This window comes from Thalassophryne amazonica, chromosome 8 (genome assembly GCF_902500255.1).
Source record: "Thalassophryne amazonica chromosome 8, fThaAma1.1, whole genome shotgun sequence".
Lineage (NCBI taxonomy): Eukaryota > Metazoa > Chordata > Actinopteri > Batrachoidiformes > Batrachoididae > Thalassophryne > Thalassophryne amazonica.
The window spans coordinates 54837926-54858039 of NC_047110.1; the positions used below are offsets into that span (position 1 = coordinate 54837926).

General features: G+C 40.7%; 1 long non-coding RNA gene across 1 annotated transcript in view; it reads right to left on the bottom strand.

Annotated features, from left to right (window-relative positions):
• Nucleotides 1-279: 279 nt before the first annotated feature.
• The window catches only part of LOC117515094, a 29860-nt gene continuing 10025 nt past the window's right edge, over nt 280-20114 (bottom strand). Inside the window, exons 2-4 of the long non-coding RNA XR_004562046.1 lie at nt 13663-13672; nt 4371-4380; nt 280-291 (exon numbers count right to left, since the gene is read on the bottom strand). This is a non-coding gene — a long non-coding RNA (uncharacterized LOC117515094). The remainder of the gene's footprint in view (nt 292-4370; nt 4381-13662; nt 13673-20114) is intronic.

Genomic DNA, 20114 nt, shown 5'->3' on the forward strand with positions numbered 1-20114 from the left:
AATAAACAAGTTTCAGTACATCCTCAAAACCAAATTATTCTTGCAGACAGATTCGTAGTACTGTTTAAAATGTTGATTCCATAGTCACTGGTAATCTCATCATCTCATTGCTTGCAGTTATTTTATTCTGCTTTGGTTATAAGTCAGTGCAGTATCTGTGCTCAGACACACTCATCTTTCATGAACAAATTAATTACTCATGACAAAAGGTACACTGTTATTTCTCAAAATCACAGACCTACCTCTCACCAAACTCCACGTTTTTTTAAAATGTGCACAGGATAAATTAAGCTTTTCTGGAAAATTGCAAAGAAAATCAGATTATGATGGCTGAATCTACTTGTATTTTTTATCATCTGTAGGAGAAACTATGAGTTATTTTCATGTGCACTTATTTCCTTGTCACAGCTATCCCACATGCACAGCAGTATCATTTCTCTCCAGACTTTGGTTCATCACATTTGTCCAACGTCCTTTCTGCTGCTGACAGTAACATAAAACACACAAACAGCTGCAGCTCCATTCATGTTTCACTTACTTGTAGTGCAGCAGATAAGTGAATATTTACTGAGGGATCCTTGGTACAAAGTGATGGAAATTATTAGTTGGGTGAATACGGTTTTAAAAAGGAATAGTTTGCATCATGTATCATGCTTAGTTATCATGTTACAGGGTAGCATATGTCACATGTCATAGAATCCAATGGATGCTGATATTGTTTAACCTTTACTTTGCAAACCAAGCATGCAACACAGTCAAAACTATTCCATTTATTAATCCTATTAGTTCAACCAGTAATTTGCACCACTTTTTACCAAAATTGGAGCAACTTTAACTTTTGACCCCTGTACAAACTGAAATTGACCTTTTTCAGTGTTCTTGCTGTTTTTACCCCATAACTCCAGACCATTCATTCACAGATGGTCCAAACTATACCTTTTTGGAATCTTTATGACCAGACAAATAATATGGAATACCTTTCAATATGATTGGATCATTTTTAAATTTTGACCCCTGTGTAATACTTCAATTGACCCCTTCTTGGCCGCCTATTGAAAGTTCACGTGGGTACCCGGCATTTTTAAAAGAGTAATGTCTAAGGAGTATGTGTGCCAAATTTGGTGCTTGCATCACCATTTGAAGCATTTTTTCAGTTATCCGCTGCACTAACTTGATAAAAAGTGACTTTGCCATTTTGGATTTCTGTGCGTTATCTAGCACATGCACATTGATTAAGTGGACTCTTGGAAAGGGTGGAAGTTGACCAAAATGCATGTCTCTCTCCTGGTGAAAATAACTCAAATATGGACTGAATATCAGCCAGACACTGGTGAGCATGAGAGCTTGGCTCAACCAGGAAACACTTGGTTTTGTTTGATTGTTTTATAAGAAAATGTAATTTTACAATAACTGATTTAATATGACTTATTTGTGCTTGCAGCCAAGATTTTTAACTTCTGTCAGACCAACTTAAAAAAATTGATTGATTCTCGAATCAGCAAAACTGATTGTCTTAAAAAGTTTAAATCCAGTAATGTAATCAAATGGAACCTATGGCCTTCTCGCTGTGAGGCAACAGTGCTAACAACTAAGCCACCGTGCTGCCCCCCCCACCCTCAAAAAAATGGAATACAATGATTTGCAAATCCTCTTCAACCTATATTGAATACACCACAAAAACAAGATACTTAATGAAAATTCAGTAAGGTATGTCTTCTGTAATATGTACATTCCAATTCTAAGGTAGAACTCTACTAGTGTATACTAAGGGATATATAAATATCTAAAAAAAGAGAGCAGAATAGAAGAGTAGGATAGAATAGAGTTGAGCTGCTTACACTGAAAAAAGTTAAGTTTGTAAGTTAGAGTTGATTTAACTTTCAAACTTAAGTTCAAACAACTTAATTTTTACAAATTGTAACACTTTTTAAGTTGGTTCAAACATTCTCTTTTTTCAGTGTAGGTGCCTGGTCTTGAGAACCAGGGATGGTAGGTTGAAAAGCTTTTTTATCCCATGGGAACGCTCCCTACCCACCTAAGTGGCTCAAGAATATGGACACCATGTATATAAGTGATATTTATACAATAAGGGTAATAAACAACATATACAACAAATATAGTACTACATAATATTATAGGAGTTAGCTTCTAAAACCCAAATATTCATACAGAAGAAGATTGTATTATACGTATACCTAGTCTGTAGACTAGTAGTAAAATTTAATTATAGCTAGTAGGCTAAGCTATAAATATGGTTATAATACTATAGAAACAGAAGCTATGATGTAATATATAGGTATCTATCTAAAGTTCACCTGCTAGCTTACTATAGGAAGACAAAATAAATATTCTATATGCTATCTAATGGAAACCCCAAACTTAGATACTATATGTTGATATCTACACTCAACAAAAATATAAAAGCAACACTTTTGGTTTTGCTCCCATTTTGTATGAGATGAACTCAAAGATTTAAAACTTTTTTCCACATACACAATATCACCATTTCCCTCAAATATTGTTCACAAACCAGTCTAAATCTGTGATAGTGAGCACTTCTCCTTTACTGAGATAATCCATCCCACCTCACAGGTGTGCCATATTAAGATGCTGATTAGACACCATGATTAGTGCACAGGTGTGCCTTAGACTGTCCACAATAAAAGGCCACTCTGAAAGGTGCAGTTTTGTTTTATTGGGGGGGATACCAGTCAGTATCTGGTGTGACCACCATTTGCCTGATGCAGTGCAACACATCTCCTTCGCATAGAGTTGATCAGGTTGTCAATTGTGGCCTGTGGAATGTTGGTCCACTCCTCTTCAATGGCTGTGCGAAGTTGCTGGATATTGGCAGGAACTGGTACACGCTGTCGTATACGCCGGTCCAGAGCATCCCAAACATGCCCAATGGGTGACATGTCCGGTGAGTATGCCGGCCATGCAAGAACTGGGACATTTTCAGCTTCCAAGAATTGTGTACAGATCCTTGCAACATGGGGCCATGCATTATCCTGCTGCAACATGAGGTGATGTTCTTGGATGTATGGCACAACAATGGGCTTCAGGATCTCGTCACGGTATCTCTGTGCATTCAAAATGCCATCAATAAAATGCACCTGTGTTCTTCGTCCATAACAGACGCCTGCCCATACCATAACCCCACCGCCACCATGGGACACTCCGCTCAAACCGCTCACCCACACGACGCCACACACGCTGTCTGCCATCTGCCCTGAACAGTGTGAACCGGGATTCATCCGTGAAGAGAACTCCTCCCCAACGTGCCAAACGCCAGCGAATGTGAGCATTTGCCCACTCAAGTCAGTTACGACGACGAACTGGAGTCAGGTCGAGACCCCGATGAGGACGACGAGCATGCAGATGAGCTTCCCTGAGATGGTTTCTGACAGTTTGTGCAGAAATTCTGGATGTGGAGGTCCTGGGCTGGTGTGGTTACACGTGGTCTGCGGTTGTGAGGCTGGTTGGATATACTGCCAAATTCTCTGAAACTCCTTTGGAGACGGCTTATGGTAGAGAAATGAACATTCAATACACGAGCAACAGCTCTGGTTGACATTCCTGCTGTCAGCATGCCAATTGCACGCTCCCTCAAATCTTGCGACATCTGTGGCACTGTGCTGTGTGATAAAACTGCACCTTTCAGAGTGGCCTTTTATTGTGGGCAGTCTAAGGCACACCTGTGCACTAATCATGGTGTCTAATCAGCATCTTGATATGGCACACCTGTGAGGTGGGATGGATTATCTCAGCAAAAGAGAAGTGCTCACTATCACAGATTTAGACTGGTTTGTGAACAATATTCGAGGGAAATGGTGACATTGTGTATGTGGAAAAAGTTTTAGATCTTTGAGTTCATCTCATACAAAATGGGAGCAAAACCAAAAGTGTTGCGTTTATATTTTTGAGTGTATTAAAGAACCCATAAACTGAAGAATCATTAAAAATCTACACCATGTAAAATTAAAATGTAAATCACAAAAATAAGCTAACTTTAGCTAGATGAGCTACCGTAAAATTAGCCGTTAATAAGTCAACGGTACCTTGCTAGCCAACAAGGTTAAACAAAGCCAGTAACTAGCGTATGAAGTACCGTAGCGTAGTTTAACCCTACAATAATGGTATTAACAAATACTTACAGTATAACAACAAATGTAAACAAAAGTGTATTAACGTTAGCTTCCCAAACAGAACAGAACCGACTATATTGTTAGCTATGATAAACGGTGCTGCAGCCAGCTAAAAAAGCTAACGTTAGCTGTAGGTTTAACTAATTGTACTAGTGTTCAAACTGATAATCCTTACCAAAAAGTAGTATATGCAAGTATGTTTCAAGTATACTTCTAGTTTACTTTTTATATACTTATAAGTACTATTTTTTGGTAAGGGAAACTTTATTGTTTTTGTGCAAATATTTGGTCATTTTGAAATGGATGCCTGCAAAACGTTTCAAAACAGCTGGGACAGTGGTATGTTTACCACTGTGTTACATCACCTTTCCTTCTAACAACACTCAATAAGTGTTTGGGAACTGAGGACACTCATGACTGGAAATAAAAGGAGCATCCCCAAAAGTGTCAAAGCGAAAGCCGTACATCAACAACATCCAGAAACGCTGCCTTCTCTGGGCTCGAGCTCATTTGAAATAGACGTGCAAAGTGGAAAAGTGTGCTGTGGTCTGATGAGTCCACATTTCAAATTGTTTTTGGAAATCAAGGATGTTGTGTCCTCCGGACAAAAGAGGAAAAAGACCATCCAGATTGTTACTAGTGCAAAGTTCAAAAGCCAGCATCTGTGATGGTATGGTGGGGGGTGTTAGTGCCCATAACATGGGCAACTTACACATCTGTGATGGCACCATCAAAAGGTACATCCAGGTTTTGGAGCAACATATGCTGCCATCCAAGCAACGTCTTTTTCAGGGACGTCCCTGCTTATTTCAGCAAGACAATGCCAAGCCACATTCTGCACGTGTTACAACAGCGTGGCTTCATAGTAAAAGAGTGCGGGTACTAGACTGGCCTGTCTGCAGTCCAGACCTGTCGCCCATTGAAAATGTGTGGCGCGTTATGAAGCGCAAAATACAACAACAGAGACCCCGGACTGTTGAACAACTGAAGTCGTACATCAAGCAAGAATGGGAAAGAATTCCACCTACAAAGCTTCAACAATTAGTGTCCTCAGTTTCCAAACGCTTATTGAGTGTTGTTAGAAGGAAAGGTGATGTAACACAGTGGTAAACATACCACTGTCCCAGCTTTTTTGAAACGTGTTGCAGGCATCCATTTCAAATGAGCAGATATTTGCACAAAAACAATAGTTTATCAGTTTGAACATTAAATATCTTTGTGGTGTATTCAATTGAATAGAGGTTGAAGAGGATTTGCAAATCATTGTATTCTGTTTTTATTTACATTTTACACAATGTCCCAACTTCATTGGAATTGGGGTTGTAGAGAGCAAATCTTGAACAGAGTCTCCTATGTGCCTTCTGATAAACTGCATTTGAAATTTCATGTTTTTATTTTATTATATTTTTTTCGCAAGCCAGCTCATGATGTCCTGATTTGGTGTGTGTGTTACGTCTATCTGTTGTTCTACTTAGATGTTAGACAGCCACGCCAAGCGTCAGCAGAGCAGCGTGACAACTATCTTGTGAGGGCTCTGCCCCCTCCCACGTACCTCCTCTGTTCCGGTTGTTGTTGTCCACACCTGTCCCTTGTTATGTTCAGTTATGGTCAGTATTTGTCTTTTCTGTTTGCTCCCTCACTGCTGGTCGTTTAAATGTTTCCCAGTTAGCTCTTGATCCATGTCTCAACTGTTTTGGCTCCTGTATCCACTCTGCTGTAAGTCACCATTTGACAGTTGGTTTTTATCATCAGTTTTGTCACATGGCTAGTCTTTACTGCCTTTTGAATTTTGCCACTTAAAAGAGTTTTGTTTTACAATCTCACTGCTACCTTTTGACAGTCGCATTTTGTTTTTTGTCACCTCATCAGTCTTGACTGCATTTTGGATTTGGCCACCGTGGGGATTCATGATACTGTGCATTTTTCAATGGAACATTAAACCATGTGGTTTGTCACGTGCCTATTATTGTGTCTGGCTATCTGCATCCTGGGGTCCAATCCTCATCTTCTTGTGGTTCTAACCATAACAGAGTCCATCTTCATTTAAACTGTGGTCTTCCAGTAAAAGACCAGAAAGAGAACTCACATGAAACAAAAATAACTATACACAACAGAGAAAACAAAACACAAAACAACAAAAGTCAAACCATGACAGACTGTTTTATTTGATTCTCTTTCCAGAGCTCAGTCAGCTATTTGGGACTTTTCCTCTTCCTCATTTAACAGTGGCTTATCAAATGGACTTTTTGAGCACATCACTGACCTCTTGTGGATTACTTTCTACGTGGAACATTTCTGAAAGTGACCGACAAGTCAAACGCAAACTTATGGTAAGTTCAGTTTTAAATCAGCTCACAGCCTCTGCTGCGCCGTTATTTGTACCATAACGCAGACACATGAATGTCTATTCCTTTGCGCTGTAACAGCACACTGCACACACATACACACAAATGTTTCTACGGCACAGTTTTTGTGTCATTCGACAGCACTGTTTGCTATTCAATAAAGATGTTTATTCATATTTATTTGCTTGAAGTGAGCATGACTGCTAACTGTATTTTATCTGGAGCCCAACATGGAGAAAAGCTCAAAATAGTAACACCATCATGATCGCTCATTTAAAGAATGCTTTAAGTGTGACCTGACGCGTGCTGAAAGTAATCAAGGCCTGTTAAGAAGTTACCACCTAATTAATTTTTTTAAACTGTGTTTCTCATTTCAAGTGCCCATAACATGGGCAACTTACACATCTGTGATGGCACCATCAAAAGGTACATCCAGGTTTTGGAGCAACATATGCTGCCATCCAAGCAACGTCTTTTTCAGGGACGTCCCTGCTTATTTCAGCAAGACAATGCTGAAATAATGCTTTTTTTTTTTCTACTTTTAAGATTAGGCTTAAAACTTTCCTTTTTGCTAAAGCTTATAGTTAGGGCTGGATCAGGTGACCCTGAACCATCCCTTAGTTATGCTGCTATAGACGTAGACTGCTGGGGGGTTCCCATGATGCATTGTTTCTTTCTCTTTTTGCTCTGTATGCACCACTCTGCATTTAATCATTAGTGATCGATCTCTGCTCCCCTCCACAGCATGTCTTTTTCCTGGTTCTCTCCCTCAGCCCCAACCAGTCCCAGCAGAAGACTGCCCCTCCCTGAGCCTGGTTCTGCTGGAGGTTTCTTCCTGTTAAAAGGGAGTTTTTCCTTCCCACTGTAGCCAAGTGCTTGCTCACAGGGGGTCGTTTTGACCGTTGGGGTTTTACATAATTATTGTATGGCCTTGCCTTACAATATAAAGCGCCTTGGGGCAACTGTTTGTTGTGATTTGGCGCTATATAAAAAAATTGATTGATTGAAGTGTAAAGAAAATTCATGGTCATGAGTCATGATTTTTTTTCCGTATATAAGCTGCACCTGTTTATAAGTTGCAGGACCTCTGAAACTAGTTAAAACAACAACAACAACAAAAAGCACGACTTACGTATACTCCACAAAATATGGTAGTCAGGTATGCTTTAGGTCTGACATGTCCCTGATTGTTGTATTAACTCCTCTTCAGGTGCAATAAAACACTTATTTCTCTGTAAACTGTGGTAATATGTCAAACACTTTCTTCTCAGTTCACCTTTATTTTAAAATAAGACCAGTTTTCCAGTACACTAAGATATTAATTCATCAATCATCCATTTGTATTTCAACACCAGATTAATTGGATCACGAGCAGCACAATCATTTGATTTTATCATCATTTTATTTTGTTTTGCAAAATTCTGTAATTAAAACACATTAGAGGTCAGTGTCACTGTGCTGCACAAAGCACCAACAGGGTTGACAGCAAAGATTAAAAAGATAACCTACAAGCGACAACATTCCTCTTCTGAGCTGCTTTCTGGAAACTAGTTCACATCCGTTTCTTTTCTGTGCTGACGTCATTCATGTTCACGGCTATAAATCCAGACTTTTACAAAATGCTAACTAAAGCTCTTAAAACCATCTAATTGTACATTGCTAACCAAACAGATTCCTTTGTTGATTACTGCATAGAATCAGGCCAGCTGGAAAGCTTTCCTTTGAGATTTGGCCCTGAAGACAGATTGGTGCGGTAGCAGTGTGGAATATTGTCAAACTTTTCTTTCTTTCTTTTAGCTGCTCTCACTCATGTTATGGATCCACATATTGATTTGGCACCTTCTTCCTTCTTTTTTTTTTCTTTCTAAATGCCAGATGTCCTTCTGAATTCCAAAACTACATTCTAAAACAGTGACTTTCAAACTGTGAGGTGTGCTCCCCCTGGGGGGCACCAGAGTTCTTCAGGTGGGGGAGAGCGCACAAAAAATAACTGTAAACACTGTTAACCAACAAAAGAAGGGGAGAAAAAAGGAAAAAGAAAACATTAACTAACATGCCAGGAGCAAAATGGACACATTTTTAGTCCGTAAATCTACCAATGAGAAAACAGAGTTTGGGGCAACCAACAAAGAAGAAAGTAGAGGACGATCTTCGTTTGCTCCTCTCCACAGTGCATCCCCACATCAGCCGCCTGTGCACGTCAAAGGCCCAGACTGATTGCTCACACTAAACAAGAGTTGAGATGAGACAAATTTCTGTATATATGTCCAGCATCTCATTGCGCCGCTGCTGTGCGGGCGTGACTCTCCATGTGCTCGCACTGTGCTTGTATGCACGCCACGAGAGTGCACGAAACCATCGCTGCGTTATTGTTCACACCTGTCCTGTGTGTCCCTCCCAACAGCAGGTGAAATTTTTTACTCTCCCCAACTTGTTTTTATTTTTTTTTTCGGGCGTTGTCGGCCAGTTCCTGCTTCTTTTGCCCAACTTTGTGTTATGTGTGAAGGGGCCATAAGAGCAGGATAGTGAAGAAGATCTCAGAGCTTTAAGAGTGGAGGCAGGAGGCAGGCAAAACTACATCCCCCATTATCCTGTGCTGAAAGTAAAACAGTATCAACAATCCTGTTCTTGAACTCACAGAGAAAGCTCCTGCATTCTGAGCTCTGCTCTTAGTTTTTCAGTACTTTTCTTTTTTATGGTTAAATGTAACTTTTTCCACCTCAAGATGTTGTCAGTACCCTTCATGGAGAAAGTTATATGCTACATTCATAAATTAGAAAGGTAGACAGAATGCATAGCTCAACAGCCCATGATTCTGCCTTTCATCTTTACCCTGATTCCTTTAATCATGATTACAAAATCAAAGTGATCAAAAACCAACAATCAAAACAAAATGAGAAACAAAGGAAAAAACAAAAACAAACAAACCCCCCCACCCCATCCTCCTCCAAAAACAAACAAACAAACAAACAAACAAACAAAAAAACCCTTCCACATTCTGGATGTATTCTTCCCAGAAGGTGTTGTGGCCAAATCAGCCAGACATGCTGCCCTCAACTACACATATTATACAAATAATGCATGTTAATCGGTGTGTAACTTTGCAAAAACAATGTCGGACTCTGAAGTTTTCTCTGGGCCCCTCCCCAATCGGACCGGGAGTGACATGTTTAGCCGCATGTTCTCCTTGAATTGCTGGCTGTCTGAGTGGTGTCCAAAAAATGAGGTGGGCTTCATAGATAATTGGCAAAGCTTCTGGGGAAAACCTGGTCTTGTTAGGAGAGACGGCATCCATCCCACTTTGGATGGAGCAGCTCTCATTTCTAGAAATCTGGCCAATTTTCTTAAATCCTCCAAACCGTGACTGTCCAGGGTTGGGACCAGGAAGCAGAGTTGTAGTCTTACACACCTCTCTGCAGCTTCTCTCCCCTGCCATCCCCTCATTACCCCATCCCCGTAGAGACGGTGTCTGCTCCCAGACCACCAATAACCAGCAAAAATCTATTTAAGCATAAAAATTCAAAAAGAAAAAATAATATAGCACCTTCAACTGCACCACAGACTAAACAGTTAAATGTGGTCTGTTAAACATTAGGTCTCTCTCTTCTAAGTCCCTGTTAGTAAATGATATAATAATTGATCAACATATTGATTTATTCTGCCTAACAGAAACCTGGTTACAGCAGGATGAATATGTTAGTTTAAATGAGTCAACACCCCCGAGTCACACTAACTGTCAGAATGCTCGTAGCACGGGCTGAGGCAGAGGATTAGCAGCAATCTTCCATTCCAGCTTATTAATTAATCAAAAACCCAGACAGAGCTTTAATTCATTTGAAAGCTTGTCTCTTAGTCTTGTCCATCCAAATTGGAAGTCCCAAAAACCAGTTTTATTTGTTATTATCTATCGTCCACCTGGTCATTACTGTGAGTTTCTCTGTGAATTTTCAGACCTTTTGTCTGACTTAGTGCTTAGCTCAGATAAGATAATTATAGTGGGTGATTTTAACATCCACACAGATGCTGAGAATGACAGCCTCAACACTGCATTTAATCTATTATTAGACTCTATTGGCTTTGCTCAAAAAGTAAATGAGTCCACCCACCACTTTAATCATATCTTAGATCTTGTTCTGACTTATGGTATGGAAATAGAAGACTTAACAGTATTCCCTGAAAACTCCCTTCTGTCTGATCATTTCTTAATAACATTTACATTTGCTCTGATGGACTACCCAGCAGTGGGGAATAAGTTTCATTACACTAGAAGTCTTTCAGAAAGCGCTGTAACTAGGTTTAAGGATATGATTCCTTCTTATGTTCTCTAATGCCATATACCAACACAGTGCAGAGTAGCTACCTAAACTCTGTAAGGGAGATAGAGTATCTCGTCAATAGTTTTACATCCTCATTGAAGACAACTTTGGATGCTGTAGCTCCTCTGAAAAAGAGAGCTTTAAATCAGAAGTGTCTGACTCTGTGGTATAACTCACAAACTCGTAGCTTAAAGCAGATAACCCGTAAGTTGGAGAGGAAATGGCGTCTCACTAATTTAGAAGATCTTCACTTAGCCTGGAAAAAGAGTCTGTTGCTCTATAAAAAAGCCCTCCGTAAAGCTAGGACATCTTTCTACTCATCACTAATTGAAGAAAATAAGAACAACCCCAGGTTTCTTTTCAGCACTGTAGCCAGGCTGACAAAGAGTCAGAGCTCTATTGAGCTGAGTATTCCATTAACTTTAACTAGTAATGACTTCATGACTTTCTTTGCTAACAAAATTTTAACTATTAGAGAAAAAATTACTCATAACCATCCCAAAGACGTATCGTTATCTTTGGCTGCTTTCAGTGATGCCGGTATTTGGTTAGACTCTTTCTCTCCGATTGTTCTGTCTGAGTTATTTTCATTAGTTACTTCATCCAAACCATCAACATGTTTATTAGACCCCATTCCTACCAGGCTGCTCAAGGAAGCCCTACCATTATTTAATGCTTCGATCTTAAATATGATCAATCTATCTTTGTTAGTTGGCTATGTACCACAGGCTTTTAAGGTGGCAGTAATTAAACCATTACTTAAAAAGCCATCACTTGACCCAGCTATCTTAGCTAATTATAGGCCAATCTCCAACCTTCCTTTTCTCTCAAAAATTCTTGAAAGGGTAGTTGTAAAACAGCTAACTGATCATCTGCAGAGGAATGGTCTATTTGAAGAGTTTCAGTCAGGTTTTAGAATTCATCATAGTACAGAAACAGCATTAGTGAAGGTTACAAATGATCTTCTTATGGCCTCGGACAGTGGACTCATCTCTGTGCTTGTTCTGTTAGACCTCAGTGCTGCTTTTGATACTGTTGACCATAAAATTTTATTACAGAGATTAGAGCATGCCATAGGTATTAAAGGCACTGCGCTGCGGTGGTTTGAATCATATTTGTCTAATAGATTACAATTTGTTGATGTAAATGGGGAATCTTCTTCACAGACTAAAGTTAATTATGGAGTTCCACAAGGTTCTGTGCTAGGACCAATTTTATTCACTTTATACAAGCTTCCCTTAGGCAGTATTATTAGACGGTATTGCTTAAATTTTCATTGTTACGCAGATGATACCCAGCTTTATCTATCCATGAAGCCAGAGGACACACACCAATTAGCTAAACTGCAGGATTGTCTTACAGACATAAAGACATGGATGACCTCTAATTTCCTGCTTTTAAACTCAGATAAAACTGAAGTTATTGTACTTGGCCCCACAAATCTTAGAAACATGGTGTCTAACCAGATCCTTACTCTGGATGGCATTACCCTGACCTCTAGTAATACTGTGCGAAATCTTGGAGTCATTTTTGATCAGGATATGTCATTCAAAGCGCATATTAAACAAATATGTAGGACTGCTTTTTTGCATTTACGCAATATCTCTAAAATCAGAAAGGTCTTGTCTCAGAGTGATGCTGAAAAACTAATTCATGCATTTATTTCCTCTAGGCTGGACTATTGTAATTCATTATTATCAGGTTGTCCTAAAAGTTCCCTAAAAAGCCTTCAGTTAATTCAAAATGCTGCAGCTAGAGTACTGACGGGGACTAGAAGGAGAGAGCATATCTCACCCATATTGGCCTCTCTTCATTGGCTTCCTGTTAATTCTAGAATAGAATTTAAAATTCTTCTTCTTACTTATAAGGTTTTGAATAATCAGGTCCCATCTTATCTTAGGGACCCTCGTAGTACCATATCACCCCAATAGAGCGCTTCGCTCTCAGACTGCAGGCTTACTTGTAGTTCCTAGGGTTTGTAAGAGTAGAATGGGAGGCAGAGCCTTCAGCTTTCAGGCTCCTCTCCTGTGGAACCAGCTCCCAATTCAGATCAGGGAGACAGACACCCTCTCTACTTTTAAGATTAGGCTTAAAACTTTCCTTTTTGCTAAAGCTTATAGTTAGGGCTGGATCAGGTGACCCTGAACCATCCCTTAGTTATGCTGCTATAGACGTAGACTGCTGGGGGGTTCCCATGATGCACTGTTTCTTTCTCTTTTTGCTCTGTATGCACCACTCTGCATTTAATCATTAGTGATCGATCTCTGCTCCCCTCCACAGCATGTCTTTTTCCTGGTTCTCTCCCTCAGCCCCAACCAGTCCCAGCAGAAGACTGCCCCTCCCTGAGCCTGGTTCTGCTGGAGGTTTCTTCCTGTTAAAAGGGAGTTTTTCCTTCCCACTGTAGCCAAGTGCTTGCTCACAGGGGGTCGTTTTGACCGTTGGGGTTTTACATAATTATTGTATGGCCTTGCCTTACAATATAAAGCGCCTTGGGGCAACTGTTTGTTGTGATTTGGCGATATATAAAAAAATTGATTGATTGATTGATTGATTATGAGTTCAATGGTATGAATATTTTTTGAAGTGAAAGCTGGAACATACCATTCAACTTGGCGTATCATTGAATGAAAGTAAAAACATTCATTATTTGTTTTATATAATGGCTAAAATAGATCCTTGTCATTAGATATTATATTATTAATTTACAAGCAACAGAAAAGGGACTTACACTCAACAAAAATATAAACGCAACACTTTTGGTTTTGCTCCCATTTTGTATGAGATGAACTCAAAGATCTAAAACTTTTTCCACATACACAATATCACCATTTCCCTCAAATATTGTTCACAAACCAGTCTAAATCTGTGATAGTGAGCACTTCTCCTTTGCTGTGATAATCCATCCCACCTCACAGGTGTGCCATACCAAGATGCTGATAAGACACCATGATTGGTGCACAGGTGTGCCTTAGACTGCCCACAATAAAAGGCTACTCTGAAAGGTGCAGTTTTGTTTTATTGGGGGGGGGATACCAGTCAGTATCTGGTGTGACCACCATTTGCCTCATGCAGTGCAACACATCTCCTTCGCATCATCCGTGAAGAGAACACCTCTCCAACGTGCCAAACGCCAGCGAATGTGAGCATTTGCCCACTCAAGTCGGTTACGACAACGAACTGGAGTCAGGTTGAGACCCCGATGAGGACGACGTGCATGCAGATGAGCTTCCCTGAGACGGTTTCTGACAGTTTGTGCAGAAATTCTTTGGTTATGCAAACCGATTGTTCCAACAGCTGTCCAAGTGGCTGGTCTCAGACGATCTTGGAGGTGAACATGCTGGATGTGGAGGTCCTGGGCTGGTGTGGTTACACGTGGTCTGCGGTTGTGAGGCTGGTTGGATGTACTGCCAAATTCTCTGAAACGACTTTGGAGACGGCTTATGGTAGAGACATGAACATTCAAAACATGAGCAACAGCTCTGGTTGACATTCCTGCTGTCAGCATGCCAATTGCATGCTCCCTCAAATCTTGCGACATCTGTGGCATTGTGCTGTGTGATAAAACTGCACCTTTCAGAGTGGCCTTTTATTGTGGGCAGTCTAAGGCACACCTGTGCACTAATCATGGTGTCTAATCAGCATCTTGGTATGGCACACCTGTGAGGTGGGATGGATTATCTCAGCAAAGGAGAAGTGCTCACTATCACAGATTTAGACTGGTTTGTGAACAATATTTGAGGGAAATGGTGATATTGTGTATGTGGAAAAAGTTTTAGATCTTTGAGTTCATCTCATACAAAATGGGAGCAAAACCAAAAGTGTTGTGTTTATTTTTTTGTTGAGTGTACATTTTGGTGCGTCACTGCACTGACTTTGTGTGCTTCCAAAAAAAAAAAAAAAGACTTTGTGTACCTCCTCACTCCAGCAAAAATCACACCAGAAATTTGTCCAGCTTTGGTGCATCACTGCTGTTCTGACATCAACAATCCAACACAAACTTTAAATAGGAGTCCAAAAATAAGCAAAAAATTTTTTTGTCAGAAATTAGTCCAGTTTTTCATTCTAACTTCCTTCTAACAGCTTTTCGTGCCTCCAGATGGCTTATAACTCAGTGGATTTGTTTTATGTGTGCGGAGACCTAGCACTGCCAATTAGCTCCTCCAAATTGTCATCCATCAGCAAAACAAACCCCACATGTTTAGCTAAACAAAGCCCGCATGAGTGGGAGGGGTTTTCAAAGGTATGGAACCAAATCTGCAGGCTGAATGGAATTAAACTGCACTCTAAATGCAACACAACAAAATGGGACGAATAATCCATATCAGGTAACATACAAAGCACCAATCAAATGACAAGGATCCACTCAGCCGTTGCTCTCATACACAAGCTAAATGTAGCTGTGTTTGTTGCGCACAGTTCATGGTTATGTGCTGATACAGTCATGAACTCTTGAATTCAGGGTTTTCAGGTATCCCATAATCCCTTGCGCACCAGAGAGTCGTTGCAGTCAAACAACATAGAGAATCCACGATGACAGTTGTAAATGAATATTATACTACAAAAATGTAATTTTTTATGCTTTTCATCACGTTAATAAGAGACTACATGCATGATACCCTGAAAACTTGCTAAAACAATTATAACAAATAATCCGTGTCTCCTATGTTTAATCTGCGTGGAATTTAATAAACGCAAACCGAATTTCAGACAGTCTGGAACAAAGAGGACAAACAGTGTTGTAAAGAACAATAATCAAGACGTTAAAGAGCAAACTTCACTTTCCCCCAGAATGACATGATCAGGCGGCAAGTGTAGCTCACAGTAACTCCCTTTGAAAATAACAGAGAGACAGCCTGTGATTCTCACGTTTACATAAAACAAATGCAATAACAACATTTTAAAACCCAGAGAATATATTCATGAGAGTTTTAGGCACAATATAAAAATAGTTTTATGTTGCAATGTTAATGGTATTGTCTGTGTGCAGCGTGATCAGAGCATCTCAATGCAGTTCTTAATGTTACTGAGATCTCGCACCGCGGCAACCTCTCCGAACGTTTTGCGGGATTTGAAACCTGAAAAGGGTGGATGTTAGCAAGTCCAGAGGATTAGCTGGTTGCTGATGCAAAAGACGTTGAGGGTTGAGCACACGCTCTGTGTGTGTGTGTGTGTGTGTGTGTGTGTGTGTGTGTGTGTGTGTGTGTGTGTGCGCGCGCATGTGTGTGCATGTGCTTAAGAATCACTTCTGGATTTTTCTGTTCAGTATCAACGCCACAACTCTTTGGTTCTGTCTGACTGAGAGCTTCAGCTCCTTGGATTTTACATCTCTGACTACATGTCGGCCCCCTCCCAAGAGAGTGATCCACTTAAAGCCAAGTGAATTGGAGTGCCATCGGGAAAGTCCAAGACTAAAACCGACTGGGAAGTGTCAGGAAGCACAGGCAGGAAATGATGTGGGCCTTTGGAAGTCATTAAAACATTAATCTGACACCACAGGGATAGGACAGGCCTCAGCAAGTCCCATCACCACTGTGGATAATTAATTCAATACTTTCAGTGAATATTTCATTCCAGATTTTTTTTTTCTGCACGAGGGACAAAATTTTGAATGGACTGAAGATGACTTTGGTAAATTATTTAACCATTAATGCAGTTTAATATTTAAAAATTCAGTGTACTATTTGTATTTTGCAAGCATTATTGATATACAAGCCTGTGACACACATACAAGGTCTATTAGAAAAGAAACTGACAGTTTTATTTTTCAAAAACTATATGGATTTGAATCACGTGTGATTACATCAGCCAAGCTTGAACCCTCATGCGCATGCGTGAGTTTTTTCACGCCTGTCGGTGACGTCATTCGCCTGTGAGCATGCCTTGTGGGAGGAGTGGTCCAGACCCCTCGTCGGATTTTCATTGTCTGAGAAGTTGCTGAGAGACTGGCGCTGTGCTTCATCAAAATTTTTTCCAAAACTGTGAGGCACATCTGAGTGGACATCATTCGAGAAATTCAGCTGGTTTTCGGTGTAAATTTTAACAGCTGATGAGAGATTTTGGATTGTTTCTATCGCTGTAAGGACTTCCCACGGAGCGGGACGTTGCGCAGCGCTCCGAGGCGACGTCGTCATCCTGTTTCAAGCTGAAAACCTCCAAATTTAAGCCTCTGTTGACCCAGGACGTCGTGAGAGAACAGAGAACTTTCAGAAGAGGTCAGAATCAGCAGTTTATCTGGACATTCCACTGTTAAAGGAGATTTTTTTAATGAAAGACGTGCGAACGGATTGGCGCGTCGGCGCGCCCGCTACAGAAAAAACACCTCCGTGTTTTAACAATTTGTAAAATCCAGGCGGCTTTTGGTGGCTTTCAGTTGAGTGAGTATCTGAGAAATTGTTTAACAGCAGAGCATGTTCCAACTTGTCCTTAAGGCTTCCAACGGAGGTGTTTTTCCTGTGGCGGGCACGCTGGCTGAACTTATTCTTCTCTACAAGAGTCAAGACAGAAGTCAGACCACCAGAGCAAGAATTTTAGCTGAGGAAGCTTCTGCGATTTGAAGCGAAACGTCCTCGCGTCAAGCAACCCAGTCCAGTCAAAGATTCAAGCTTCTCTACATATGGTTTTTAAAAAAAATAATAAGGTCGGATACTTTTCTCACAGACCTCGTACATATTAAAAATAGCATCAGTGAAACCTAAGATGCACAAATGCAAATACTGATCAAACCCAACTACACAATCCACTTTTACACTGATGGTGTTTCTGAAATTATAATATCTCACCCCCACTCTCCTAAAAAAACAACAACAAAAAAACAATCCACAACGTTGGCTCCACAAAATTGTAACTTGTTCCCACAATATAAATTTGTAAAATACTATTTTACAGGTGAATATCTTGTGTATACAAACTAATTGGTTCCCAACATAAAATTATCTTAAGATATGAACGTGTTCCCAAAACATGTATATCTTGCGTGTGCGTGAATGTAAGATAATTTGTTCCCACAAGACAATTATCTTGTGCACATTCTATAAGACTAATATCTGGTACATATCTTGTTACTATGCCATAATTCATTTGAACTGGATAATAACATACCTCCAAAATAATTATTTTGTGTTTACAATAAACAAGGTAAATTAGAAAAACAAGGTAATTACAGCGCATTCAGAAAGTATTGACAACACTTCACTTTTTCAACATTTTATGTTACAGCATTATTTAAAAATGGAGTAAATTGTTTTTTTTTCCTTCAAAATTCTGCTCACAACACCCCATAATGACATGAGAAAAGTTTTTTTTATTTTTGCAAATGTAATAAAAAAAAAAAACCCTCTGAAATCACATGTACATCAGACTGTGGTCGCAACATTTGTACAGCATGTCGTATGCAGGTCGGACCATTCCAAGGGGCTGCATGAAATGATCGGCCACATTGCACCCTGGCCGAATATAGTGAATGTGCTAGCCTTCACACCAGCAGCTGAATGAAGGCGAATGGTGCAGAATGGCCATTTGAGCCATGTTTGGCCAGAATCGAGGTGCCACCCCTGAACATCCAACCGCAGTCACTTGGCACCTAGAAAATGCGGGGCCATTCATGTGGCCAGCACAAATGTAGAGCACAGGACACCACTTTTGAGCTGCAGTCCAGGTGGTGAAAGCTCAAAGGGCGGTAAGTGCTTCGTGTCCACCCCAAACAACACAAATGGAAAGCGAGTGTGTCATTCCTCCCCCAGCAACACGAATGCCGTGTGAGTGTGTCGTCCCTCCCACACCATGATCCAACATTGTCGAAGTTCGGCTGAAGTGGCGAAGGCTCGAAAGGTGGCCAGAGTGCAGTGCGATCGCTGTCTAGTGTAGTGCACACATCTGGATGGCTGTCATGTCCATGATGGAACAGCTGACAGCTGTGGAACACCTACCATACCCTATCAAGCATGTCCTGCTGGAGATGGAATCGCTGGCCAGCAGCATGCCCACACCACCACGACAGAGATAAAAATAAAAAATCAGCTGCTCCAGCTGCGTGTCACAGTGCCATCCAACTGGACAGGCATGCCACGTGACACGCAATTGCTGACTATCATGGCCCAGGTGTGCCCACCGATGCAATCAGATTATGTCAGCGTACGTGTATGGACTGAAGCCATCAGATGATCACACGTGCATTCACCAAGGAGATAATCATGTTGCAGCTGACCACTGTCATCACTACTCAAAGCTGGAGAACACATCATGCCATGAAGAACATCACCTCTCAACACGCCACTGCGATGCACATGTGTCAGCAGGCTCACATGACATGGTGAAAAATAAAAAGGGCTCACTGGCCCGTTGTGCCTCACGTGACACACGATTGCAATATCCACATGGTTTGTCCATCATGTGACAGCCTGTCTGTCAGTGTGGGCAGCTCATTTGCCCCCCATACTGGAGCCGTGAGCCCACTGATGTGAGCACTTTGCTGTGCCGGACAGGTGGGTGTGTCGCCAGCGAGACAGTCATCATGTCACTGTGTCATCATTACTCACAGCTGGAGAACACATATCGTGTCATGAAGAACATCATGTCTCAACCGTCACTGCAATGTACATGTGTCGGCAGACTCTCATGATATAGTGAAAAATAAAAACACATATCACCTTTGGAACATGATCAGTTGCGTCTCAGTGCACACTGCAGACACCTTCACCCCATGTGGTAATATTTGCCTGATCATGTGATCGCCTAGCTAGCAAGGCAAATGCCACGTCCACCACGTGATTTATAGTCCACATGGCGCAGTGTTGTATGGTGCGCCACATGCCTACTGGCAGAGACAGCTGGACGCGCGGACACGTGTGGCTGGATGATGTGTTCATGATGTGAGCACATCAATTCATTCTTGTCAGTTAATTAATTCCTTGTTTACGTCCATGGCCATGGATCATGAACATAAAGGAACAGAACGACAATAACTCTTGCATTATCTGCTCTTTATAACAGGAATTAAATATTTTAACAGACAGACCAAACCCATTTGTTTCCTCAATTCCAACACAGACTGTCAAGTCATCAAGCATCAATTGCACATCATTACCATTGTCTTACATTTAAACAGTAAGTTCATTGTTCTTATAATGTTCTATAGTCTCTCATTATTTGGTCCTTACACATTTTCTTTGATTTATGTACATTTGTACAATATTTAATTGCTTCCGCTGCTGTGAGAGTGTGATGTGGTATGACACTTCTCACGTGTTCGCACTGTTTTCGTGCGCGTGCACAAAACCCTTGCCATGGGTTCGTACGGCATCCGTACA